Source organism: Uranotaenia lowii, chromosome 2 (assembly GCF_029784155.1).
Source record: "Uranotaenia lowii strain MFRU-FL chromosome 2, ASM2978415v1, whole genome shotgun sequence".
Taxonomy (NCBI): Eukaryota; Metazoa; Arthropoda; class Insecta; order Diptera; family Culicidae; genus Uranotaenia; species Uranotaenia lowii.
Genome location: NC_073692.1, coordinates 121,548,799 through 121,561,448, shown reverse-complemented (window position 1 = coordinate 121,561,448; position 12,650 = coordinate 121,548,799). Strand labels below are relative to the sequence as shown.

The following is a 12,650-nucleotide window of genomic DNA, read 5'->3' as shown; positions in this document are numbered from 1 at the left end:
AGCACAATGTGTTCTAAAAGCACAATGTGAACGCAAGCTTTCTAGAACTGCGCGCACGGCGATAGAATATCTACTGCTCGCTCTCTTACTGCGCGCCGATAACCGGATTTTCTGAGAGGTTTCTCACAATGCTGAAAAACACAATGAGCTGATCCACTCTGCTCAATGTGCTGCGAAATGTGAACTCTGGCTTTAGAAATTTGCCAAGCACGCTTCTTCGTTTTATTTTTTCTTCCCATCAGTAGAAAACAAAAACGATCATCGTTCGTCCAGTCCGGCACGAAGACACACCGCCTGCTTGCAAGGAAGAAAATAACTCATAAACAAGCAACAGCAACAACACAAAAGAAATTCGGTTGGGCTCGGCCTGCCGGCTGCCGAGCAGCGATGTCACGAAAATCTGTTTATAATTCTGTTAAATTGTACACGTATGGACGAAGATCAGACTCATTTATGATACAGATTTTTTTTGTGGCAACGGTGTTCGGCAGCCGGCAGGCCGAGCCTGCCCAAATTTCGGCTTTGTTGTTGCTGTTGCTTGTTTATTGGGAAAGAATTCGCTTTCGTTTGTTGAATTCAGCGTTGTGGTGGTATACTGGTACACATTGTGCAGCTCAATGTGCTGAGGGCTATCGTTGCGTAGCACAGTGATTTGCTTCGATGTGGCACATTGATGGACAGCTAGCTCAGTCAGTGCTCGGTTTTGCTCTCTCAATGTGCTATGGAAAAAATGCACATTGAGCTCATTGTGTGAGCGAATGACACCCCTGGAATGATCTTTCTCCAGAATTACAAACACCCGAAATCAAACTCCAGAATGCACAAATTCCCAGAAGAAAATTCCCCAGAATGCACCTTTTACCAGAATTTGTTCTCTTTTTATCTCTTCACTGCTGAAAATGCAAAGTTTTCCGAAAACAAATGCATTTCACATCGAAGAATACCTTTTCCAAAAAAGTTTTTAATAATTCTGGCCAGGCTTGGCAAAAGTCATCGTCATGAGGCGTGAAGCTGTGACTGTGAAGCCTCTTGGTCCGTCAAACTCAATTGACTGTTCCTTAACGACCAGTCATTTCGTTTGCCAGTCATTCATTCCCCATTCATTTGAAGCTAAAATAATAACCTAGTCAAGCAAACGCATTCAAACGACCGATGACGGAAAAGAAACGCATTTATTATTATTGTTGCTCCTGCCAGCAAGCCGAAGACGACCGAAGAGGAACAAGAAAAGCATTTATTATTATTGTTGCTCCTGCCAGCAAGCTCGTTTTCAGTTTTTTATTGCTATTGTTGCTCTCTGCCAGCAAGTCGTTCAATTAGTTGTACCTGCCGTCAGCAGCCGATCGAAGTGTGATGAGATTTGCCAGTCACTCTCAGGAGAAATTTTGACCATGTGTAGGAGCTTCGCCAGTCGATGATGGAGAAAAGTTGATTGTTGTCGTGCTTCATCCGTCATGCGAGTAGTGAGGCTCCGTCAATTGAGAACAGTGCCAGTCGTTTGATGAAACAAAACTAGTCGGGTCAAGCGTGACGGGCGAAATTTACTATCACTGATTCTGGCATTACAGTCTAAGCTTAATGCTAAAGTAATCGAAACGATAAAATCGGGTCATATAGACCACAGATATCAAAATTGAAATGTTCGTCATTATGGGAAAAATGCCATGGAGAGATATGTATATGTATAGAAAAAGAAACGGAAAGCTGTTCTCAACACACCAGAGCTTTTCCAAATGCCACGCATCTCCCATTCTTCAAATACATAAATACATTCGGTGGAGTTGTCTTTCTCAACGTGAATGGATCCATTGGATCATTTTTGTTGCTTTCATATATGTAGATACTTGCTTCTGGCCCGCTATGTACAAACAACTTCCTTCGACTCGACGCATTTTGTGTGGCCCAATGACATTCCATGTCTCCTGTCAGAAAACCTTCAATAGTTCCTGGTCTGACCATCATCCAGTGGGTCCATTCCAGCGGCTTGACTTAGCACCGATCCAACAAATGCTTATGTTTTCCGTGATACGAGATCTTGGCAACGTGCTTGACGACCTTCTGTAGCCCCAGTTCCACGACTTAACAGTGACTCTTACTCTATGACGTCCTATTGGATTCAATCCGACTGAGCTTTGGGTCGAAAATCTCGGAAAACAATCTTTGGCTTTTCGAAACTCTAGACCTTCAAAGCTTCTTAACTGACGATTTTCCAGTGGCCTCGGTCCAACGATTTTCCAATGGCCCCTGCTCGTTGACCTCTGAATGGCTCTTGATCCGATAAATTTTTGTCCGACTGCCTAACCAGTCCGACAGCCTGCCATGGCTTCGATTCGACTACATTCTTATGGACCATGTCCGACGATTTTCATCGATATCAAGTTCGACGGTCTTTCAGGAACTACGGTCCGACGGACCTCCAGTGGCAGTGTATGGAATCTCCCAGTGGCTATGACGCAATGACGTTCTATGCCTCCTTCTCTAATGACCTTATTGTGGCTTAGTTCCGACAAACGTGGGTTCTGGCTTGACGACCTTCAAAAAGATCTGGTCCAACGACCGTCCAGTGGCTCCTGGTCCAACGTTCTTCTAGAGGCTCAGTTAGGTGACCACTCAGTGGCTGTCGATTCTTCAAAAGGCGTGTCATGCCTCTGGCCTGACAATCTGCTCGTCGAACTTCAAATGGATCTGATTCGGCGACTTTTACGGCTACTGGTCTAAAAACCTTCCAGAAGCTCTGGGCTGACAACCTTAAAGTAGCTTCTGTCTTACAACCTCTCAGTAGTGATTTTGACTCGATGACCTTCTCTAGCTCGACAACCTTCCAATGATCCCGAATCAAAGATTTTTCAATATAAATAATTTTGTCCTGATGATCTTTCAATCGCCCTATTTGATCTATCTAAAGGCTTCAGGCCCAGGCTTCAGCCGCTTGCTAAGTTATCTTCTAATCTGATGTAAATATAAGAGTAGTTAGGCGTCGTACACAAATTACGTAACGCAAAAAATCTAGAATTTAGACCACCTCCCCCCCCCCCCTTTGTAACAATAAGTAACGTTTGATAAGACCCCCCTTATATAGTTACGTAACGCAAAATACCACCCCCCCCCATATTCAATTTTGAAATTAAAAGTAAAAGTATAAGGTACACCGGGGTAAGTGTGGACGCGGGGTAAGTGTGGACGATGGCTATAAAAACAATACTGTGCACTATTTTTTCAAACTTTTGATGCAGAATGTTCAATTTACTTGTAATCTATCCAATAACTGTGAAAAAGATACGATTCAGCCAATAACGGTTGTTTAAGCGACTTTTTCGGAATTTTCTATTTTCAACTACGATGTCGAGTTGATGTGCATCTTTTTCAATTGCAAATTTCTCCTAAACTAGCTGGCTCTCGATGAAAAACTCTACATTGAAACAATCCTTACATTCCAAACAACCAGTTAGGAAAAGAAACAGCGGTTAAAATTAAGAAAAAAAGAGTTTATTTACAAAAAACTAAAATTTTGTCTCCAACCCCTATCTGGGGTAAGTGTGGACGGCTTTAAAAAGACTTGATGTTTACACATTTTTTCAATTTTCTGTCCTTCATCCTTTATGAGTTGTATTATTTAGCTATATTAAGCATTCGGATCATGAAAATTTGAGTAAAGTACTTATTTGTTCTGTGTTTTTGATGAAATCGGATCTCGTGTGTTGTAACATAAATTACACACTATAATTATAGTATCATGAACTTTTTTCAAAATTTTGGACGGTTCGAGCAATAAAGTAACGTATTCAACCAAGAAAACACAAATTATTTGAAAATTTCCTGAGAAATCAAGGGGAAAATCTACCGTCCACACTTACCCCATAAAGCGGGGTGAGTGAAGACACCAGCCGTCCATAACGATTTGCGTGATAACTTTTTTCGCTTTGCTTCTATCGAGTTCATCTCTTCAGCTTTTGTAAAAAACATGTTCTACATCACATTGAACGTCAATTTATCAAAATTGCTCCACTGCTGATTTTTTTTATGATTTTTTAAAGTTGAACTATACGAAAACCCGTCCACACTTACCCCGGTGTACCTTACAAAAGTTTATTTCATGCATTTTTATTCTGAAACGTTCTTATGCTGCAGTGAAAAATATCAAAAGAAAAAAAAAATTAAAAAACAGCATCGGTCCAATTTCGGCGAGTTGTTCAGAAATCACTTGTTGCTGCGTAACCGGATTTTCTTTTGATTTGTTCCAGATAAGCACCGCCTCATCCAGACACTTCTTCTTGCTGCGCTCTGGCTCTGGATTGGCTTTAACTGTAGTGTTGTAGAGGCGTTGAAACAGTTCGTTTTTATCCATTTTGCGGTCTTCAGGAAACTAACATTGAATGAGATGCAATTAATAACGCGATAATATTATAACAATGAAACTCACTTCTTTCTATTTGAGCAAATTGCACACAGTCAGTTACACTGCACATAAACACTGAATGAGCTGCAGTCGATGACATGACAGTAAAATGAACAAACCCGCAAAGCTCACTTCGATTCATTCGCGCAGTGCGCTTACAAACACATAAACGGTTTTTCTGAATCAAACTTTTTTTTTCCAAAATACTTAACCACTAATGACGCTTTCGAACAAGGGGTGCGTAGATTTGCTCGCAAAAAAAATCCAATTCTTTTCTTTATGTTTTTTTCCATTAATTTGTTACGTAACTGAACCAAGTACCCCCCGTCCCCCATATGTAACAGCAAGTAACGCAGACTCAACCCCCCTCCCCCCCTACATGCGTTACGTAATTTGTGTACGACGCCTTACCTGAGTTTGTTTTGGACTTAATGCAGTTTTTTTTCTTTGAAGAGAAAGTCCGCCCTGTCGTCATTCGAAAAGTTTCTGTTGTAGCCCACTTTCTTTTTTATTTCTTTTCTCGAAAACATTCAATAAAAATGCTTGTTCAAATGCATTTTAGTCAAATTCTGTTTTTCTTTCTCTTTTTGCTTCATATAATCTTTTGTAGAGTTCAAAAAATTATACAAACCTATAGCTAGTTATACTTACCAACACATATGGTCTTTGATCTTGATCACTTATAGTTTTTTTTAAGTTTGTTCGAAGATTCAGAGAAATTTCACGCCAATAGTTAGCTTAGCTTAGCTTAGCTTAGTTGACTACTCATATCCACTTTAAATCATTGAACTTGAAGTGTTTAAATATGATCATTCATTTAAAATTTCAGATAAAATAATTGATTAGACTTTGCTCATCTTAAGCACTTCATATTCCATGATAGCTGGCGTGGCTAAGCAGAACAAGTTCTACCTCGCCAATGGTTGCTACTCCGTGATTGATCGAGGCCATCAGCTTTGTGCAAGGGCCAAAAGAATGGTGCTTGGGACTAGCAGTTCATTTACAATGCACAAAACTCATGCTCTCCCTTTGAAAATGATCAATAACGGCGCCGGCCACGTCCTAGTAGCAGAGAAATTACACGCCAATACTCATTACAAACTCTCCTGTAAAACCATGAGTTCGGAATCGAGGATCTATTTAGAAAAAACATTTTTTGTCTGCAGAACTAGCACACCGTGGGACTTCTCTGTACCTTGCGAAACGAACTGGACGTTTAGAAAGTTGAGATTGATCTTTAAGGTCGAACTCGTAAGAATTCTACTATTATTTCGCAATTGCATCCCGACGAAGAAGTGGTCCGATTGCGATTGCGGCGACGGAATTTCGTTCGAGGGAAGGTGGCAGTCTGCTAGTATCCCTGAATGGAGAGTTATTCAACCAAAATTGCGGTGACAACACCTACAGTCCATCTCTTTTTTCGGATCACATATGAGCACCTTGTTTCCAACTCTTCTAGCTTGTGGGTTGAACAACGTTTCGATGATCATCTCATGAATTTAAGTTCGCTCGAGCAAGTCTACCTTATTAAAGGTCATCTGTGATCATGTCCATCAATTCGGGGCTGCTATTCTTTTATTTTCAATGAATTGTTCGCCCGGGTGAAGAATTCATTTCGCGAATTGTGTTCAAATGCATGAAGAGCGACCGGCTCCCTCAGTGTGGGTCCCTGAGACCCTGGATAAGGGCCGACCGGCTCTGGGCCGGTAGTTCTACCGTGGTCGTGGTCCACTCGTTGTCCAGGGTGGAAAAGTGTCTACAAGTTTCGGCGATTGCAGATGTACGGCTAATAACCCACTAGAGGTTGTCGACAGATCTGCCAAATCTGCGCGAAAGAAGTGGTACACCTGGGTACCAGATACCAGTACTCGGGTGTGAGCGGTGAGGGTCCGACACGCGTTCGGGTGTCATGTCCCCAAACTGCGGATGTAACCGGAGGGAGTGCGATCGGGACCTCCGGGACCGACTCGCTAAATGAGTAGTTGCGCAAAGTGTTGGCTACCTAGAGAGAGGTGTCAGGCACTAGAGGTATCATACGAGGCACAGTTTTGTACCGGGGGTGTCAGGGTTTGATACGCGTATCGGAATCAGAGTTTTTCACGTTGTTCAGGAGGTCTTGTACCCTGACTCGCGTGTACGACTAGAAAAAATGTCGTCCAACTCGTTTTCTGTTTTTGGACTTCCTGGACTGGATTCGCAAAGCTAGTAGTTGTGCTAAAGTGTTGACCTCTTTCAACACGATCAGATGTCGGATCTCAACTTGTTAGAGGAAAGGTTGTGCATAGAGTCGTGTTGAAATGAGGTCGTTTGCTAAAATTGGATTCGGAAACGAGTATTGCCTTGGAGCGCTTTAGAGCGAAAGACCTCTCACTATTGAAGAAAAGTGTGTTAAACAGTTCAAGGTGGGAACAAAGATCAGTGGCCCCAGGTGGACGTAGCGGGTACAATGTTACTTGCAACATTGTATCATGAGTCGTCCAATTGTACCCATGGACACAGAGTATCAAATTGTGGGGATGCTGGGGCTCGCAGTGCCTTGGAATGCAATCCGTAAAAAGGATTTACCATCTGGGTTATCAACTATATAATAAAAAAGATAAGGGTCGACTCATAATATGCGCTCACATGTATGTACATTGCTAACGTCTAAAATTTCACAGGGTCCTCAGATCCTAATCTCAGCCGGAACCATGCCCTAGGGCCTACAATGCTTTACAATAATACTCATGAACAAGTCAACCCTCAGCATATACTAACTGATGACCTTTCGTAAACTCAAGGTTTGACCTTAAACTTTAGCGACTAAAGGTCTTGACTCCTCTCTCAACGGCCTGAGACTTATTGATTTCGCCGCCTCCAAACGAATGGCCGTACGTAGTACCTTTTTCCAGCACCGCCTCCCACACAAGTACACCTGGAGATCACCGTACCAAACGGAAACACAGATCGACCACGTTTTGATTGACAGCCGGCACTTCTCGGACATCATCGACGTCAGATCCTGTCGAGGCGCCAACATCGAGTCGGATCACTATCTGGTGATGGTGAAGATGCGCCCAAAACTCTCCGTAGTGAACAACACACGAAACCGGCGCCCGCCTCGGTTAAATATCGCGCGACTGAAGCAACCTGAGGTCGCGGCAGACTACGCGCAATCGGTTGAAGCAGCGCTGCCGGCAGAGGGCGAGATTGATGAAGCCCCTCTCGAGGACTGTTGGGATACCATCAAGACAGCCAGACAGTGCTGCGGAGAACGTCATCGGTTATGTGGAGCGAACTCGACGGAACGACTGGTTCGAAGAGGAGTGTAGGAGGGTGATGGACGAAGAGAATGCCGCGCGGGCGGCAGTAGTGCAAAGAAGCACCCGTTGAAATGTGGAAAATCACCGACAGCGGAAGAGGCAGCGAGTCCGAATTTTCCAGGAGAAAAAGCGCCGCCTGGAGGAGGAGGAGCTCGAGGAGCTGGAGCGCTACATCGTTCCCAACAAACACGAAAGTTCTATCAGAAACTCAACGCATCCCACAGAGGCTTCGTGCCGCAAGCCGAAATGTGCCGGGATAAGGACGGGGGCGTCCTGACGGACAATCGTGAGGTGATCAAAAGGTGGAAGCAGCACTTCGATGAACACCTGAACGGCGCACATGCAGGAGATCAAGACGGTGGGGGAAGGTACATCGCCGGCGTAGCCAACGACGTAGAGGAGCCACTCCCAACGATGAGTGAAGTTAAGGAAGGCATTCGCCAGCTGAATAGAAACAAGTCGGCTGGGAAGGATGGCATCGCAGCTGAACTCATCAAAATGGGCCCGGGCAAGTTGGCCGATTGCCTACACCGGTTGATAGTCCGGATCTGGGACATAGAACAGCTACCGGAGGAGTGGAAGGAGGGGGTAATATGCCCCATCTACAAGAAGGGCGACAAATTGGACTGTGAGAACTACCGAGCGATCACTGTCCTCAATGCCGCCTACAAAGTGTTGTCCCGAATCCTACTCCGCCGCCTAACGCCACAAGCAAACAGATTTGTGGGAAGTCATCAGGCCGGCTTCATGGAGGGACGGTCTACGACGGACCAGATATTCACATTACGGCAAATCCTCCAAAAATACCGGGAACACCAAGTCCCTACGCACCATCTATTCATCGACTTCAAAGCCGCATACGACACGATCGACCGTATCGAGCTATGGAAAATCATGGACGAGAACGGCTTTTCCGGGAAGCTGATCAGACTGATCAAGGCGACGATGGATGGAACGCAGTGCTGTGTGCGGATTTCGGGTGAATTGTCGAGTTCATTCGAATCGCGCAGGGGGCTTCGACAAGGTGATGGTCTATCCTGCATGATGTTTAACGTGGCGCTAGAAGGTGTTATTCGACGAGCGGTGGGCGAAATGCGGGGCACGATTTTCAACAGATCCAGTCAACTTATCTGCTTTGCCGATGACATTGATATAGTCGGCAGATCATCTGCGGCGGTGGAGGAGATCTTGCCGCAAACTGAAACGCGAAGCAGGAAGGATTGGGTTGATGATTAATACGTCCAAGACGAAGTACATGTTGGCCTGCGGATCCGAGACCGACCGAACCCGCTTGTCCAGTAATAACAAGGTCACGATAGACGGCGACGAGCTGGAGATAGTCGAAAACTTTGTCTATCTCGGCTCCCTGGCGACCGCAGACAATGACACCAGCCCACTGTGGTCCAAAAGGGCTAAAAGTGGAACTTTTTTCGTAGCGCCTCTGTCTTTCATCTTATCTCTTAAGTGTCTTCAGAACATTTGCTTCTTCAAACATGCTTCATAATTTGAAAGTATCAAAAGTTAGTCAAAGTCCACTATAAAAAAATTGAAAATTCTAACTTTTTTATTTCAGTAGATAGAGCTTTACTTGATACTACAAATTTGTAGAATACGTGAAAATATGAAACTTTGTTGAATACATCAAAACTCTATCTCTTTTCAGAGCAGAGTTATAAAAGTTTTGCTTTGGAAGTTATTTAAAAGTAAGTTTTTTAAACTTAACTATAGTTAGATGAGGATTTACATTTGGTTGATTTGTTTTGAAAATCCACTTGCACGTTTTTGCAATAAACGCTCGTGAAGTTCAGTAAAAATAAAACTTAAAGTTGCAATAAGTTGGCTAGGAAACGTCGTAGAATATTGAAATTTTGTGCAAAACGTGTGATTTGAATGCTTCAACAAATGTTCAGAACATCTTGTTCATGTAAATCCTCATCTAACTATAGTTAAGTTTAAAAAACTTACTTTTAAATAATTTCCAAAGCAAAACTTTTATAACTCTGCTCTGAAAAGAGATAGAGTTTTGATGTATTCAACAAAGTTTCATATTTTCACGTATTCTACAACTTTGGACCTCCTTGGACAAATATTCGACTAAAACGGTTAAAACGGCTTCGATCAAAATGGTTACGACAGTTTAGTAGCTCCCGCTGTCCGTTGATCAAAATGAAATTAAATGATGCCACCAGAAGATATCGGATCTACAATCGTTTTTGCTACCGTCGCTATTTGGATCGCACGCAATCTAAGCTTCGCCGCAATCCAAAAACGTTCTGGAAGTTTGTTAACAATAAAAGAAAGGAGTCTGGTCTACCTGCGATGCTTCATTTGAAAGACAGAACTGCCAAATCTTCTGCTGAGAAATGTAACCTCTTTGCCAGTCATTTTTCCAGTGTTTTTCCGATGCATTCGTTAAGTACAGATCAAATCAATGCAGCCGTCACTCTGTTACCCAGAGATGTGTTAGACCTCGACATCTTCGCGATTACTGAAGAAATGGTTCTTGATGCTATCAACAATTTGAAGTTTTCTACCTCAGCCGGAAAAGATGGAATACCTTCGTGCGTTTTGAAAAGATGTAGCGCCATACTAGTAAAGCCTCTAACTCACATATTTAATCAGTCATTCGATCAACAAAAATTTCCTGACATCTGGAAAAGATCATTCATGAGCCCTGTGTTTAAAAAAGGTGACAAACAGGATGTGAGTAATTATCGAGGTGTCACGTCGCTTGCTGCCTGCTCGAAGGTTTTGGAGAGGATCGTCAATGATGTAATGTTTTCAGCGTGCCGGAATTGGATTTCTGAAAATCAGCATGGATTTTTTCCCAAACGATCAGTAACCTCAAACCTGACAGTGTTTACCTCATTATGTTTATCCAATATTGATGGCGGAAAGCAAATTGATGCTATATATACGGATATTACAGCTGCGTTTGATTCAGTGAATCACGAAATTTTGCTCAGAAAGTTACGTCGTTTAGGATTTTCGGAAAGACTGTGTATATGGATCAGAAGCTACCTAACAAACCGTCATTTAGCAGTCAGAATTGGCTCCACTGAATCAACAGAATTCAATCCGATTGCAGGGGTACCACAAGGTAGTAATTTGGGACCATTATTGTTCACGCTGTTCTGCAATGATATAAACACGCTTCTTGCTGGATGTGGAGTACTCATGTATGCGGATGATCTGAAAATATTTCTGATCATAAACAGTCTTGCTGATTGCTACGAATTACAACAATACCTTGATACAGTAGTGAACTGGTGTGCTGTCAACTCTCTGGTTTTGAGTGTTGCTAAGTGTTGTATCATAACATTTGGACGCAGGAAACAGCCTTTCTTGTACGATTATAATATTGTTGGCGAACAATTACATCGTGTAGACCGAATAAAGGATCTTGGTGTTATTTTAGACAGTCATATGACTTTTAAGCACCACTACTCTGCTACTATTGAAAAAGCTAACCGGATGCTGGGATTAATAATTCGTATGAGCAAAGAATTTACTGATCCTGCCTGCCTGCGAGCTCTATACTGCTGTTTGGTTCGTTCAACATTAGAATCTGCAAGCCTTGTTTGGTGGCCATTTGAAGCTGTATGGATTGCACGTTTTGAAGCTATTCAAAGAAGATTTGTGCGATATGCTCTTCGGGAGTTGCCTTGGGAGAATCCTCTAAACCTGCCACCGTATGCCCAGCGTTGTGCTTTACTGGGTCTTCACACACTCTCGGATCGTCATGTCATCGGCCAATCACTGTTCGTGGCGAAGGTTTTACGAAATGAAATCGACTGTTCATGGTTGCTATCTCGCTGTAATATCTATGCTCCAGAAAGAGCTCTTCGAAATCGAGACTGGCTTTCACTCGAATCAAGAAGTACGCGGTATGGTAGTAACGACCCTTTACGGTCTGCAAAAATTAGCTTCCTACGATTTTATACGCTTTTCGACTTCAATGTATGTACCACAACCTTTAAACGTCGTATTGAATCTTATCTAAGAGATGAATTGAGAAATAATAGTTGAAAAATCATCGCTCGAGCAATTTATTTATTTTTGTAACCTTAAATTAAGTTTAATCATTAAGACAACTATGTCAGACGATTTAAAAGCAACAATAAACAATAAACAATAAACTTTGTAGTATCAAATAAAGCTCTATCTATTGAAATAAAAAAGTTAGAATTTTCAATTTTTTTTATAGTGGACTTTGACTAACTTTTGATACTTTCAAATTATGAAGCATGTTTGAAGAAGCAAGTGTTCTGAAGACACTTAAGAGATAAGATGAAAGACAGAGGCGCTACGAAAAAAGTTCCACTTTTAGCCCTTTTGGACCACAGTGCAGCCGTGAGATCCGGAGGCGAATTATCAGCGGAAGTCGTGCCTACTATGGACTCCACAAGCAACTGCGTTCGAGAAGACTTAGCCCTCGCACGAAGTGTAACCTATATATGACGCTCATTAGACCGGTTGTTCTCTACGGGCACGAGACATGGATATTGCTCGAGGAGGACCTGCGTACACTCGGGGTACTCGAGCGACGAGTGTTAAGAACCATCTTTGGCGGCGCGACTCTACGGCGAACCCAGTATCCAGAAGGTGGTGAAAGCTGGCCGGATACGCTGGGTGGGACATGTTGCGCGAATGCCGGACGAATCCGGTAGGAGTGCCCGAGAAATTGGAGAACGGTTGCCATGGACCGAGTGAATTTTAGGAATTATGTTCGTCAAGTTATGTCGTGAGACGGTATACTATGTAAATAAATAAATTCTCTCTCAACGATTCAAGGTCTGATGACACCTCCTAATGCTCTCCTTCAACCAGAGCATTGATGAAACTAGTTCTATGAATCCGACAACTTACTGGTATCCCTTAGCTTTGGAATAATCCACTCTTTACAATGTCCTTTTCGAAAAGATATACCCTAAGGTTTCTTACTTATTTGT

At 42.8% G+C, this 12,650-nt stretch overlaps 1 protein-coding gene across 5 annotated transcripts in view; it reads left to right on the top strand.

Moving 5' to 3' along the window:
* The window catches only part of LOC129745322 (polypeptide N-acetylgalactosaminyltransferase 5), a 361,703-nt gene that overhangs the window by 270,718 nt on the left and 78,335 nt on the right, over nt 1–12,650 (top strand). The window lies entirely within an intron of this gene.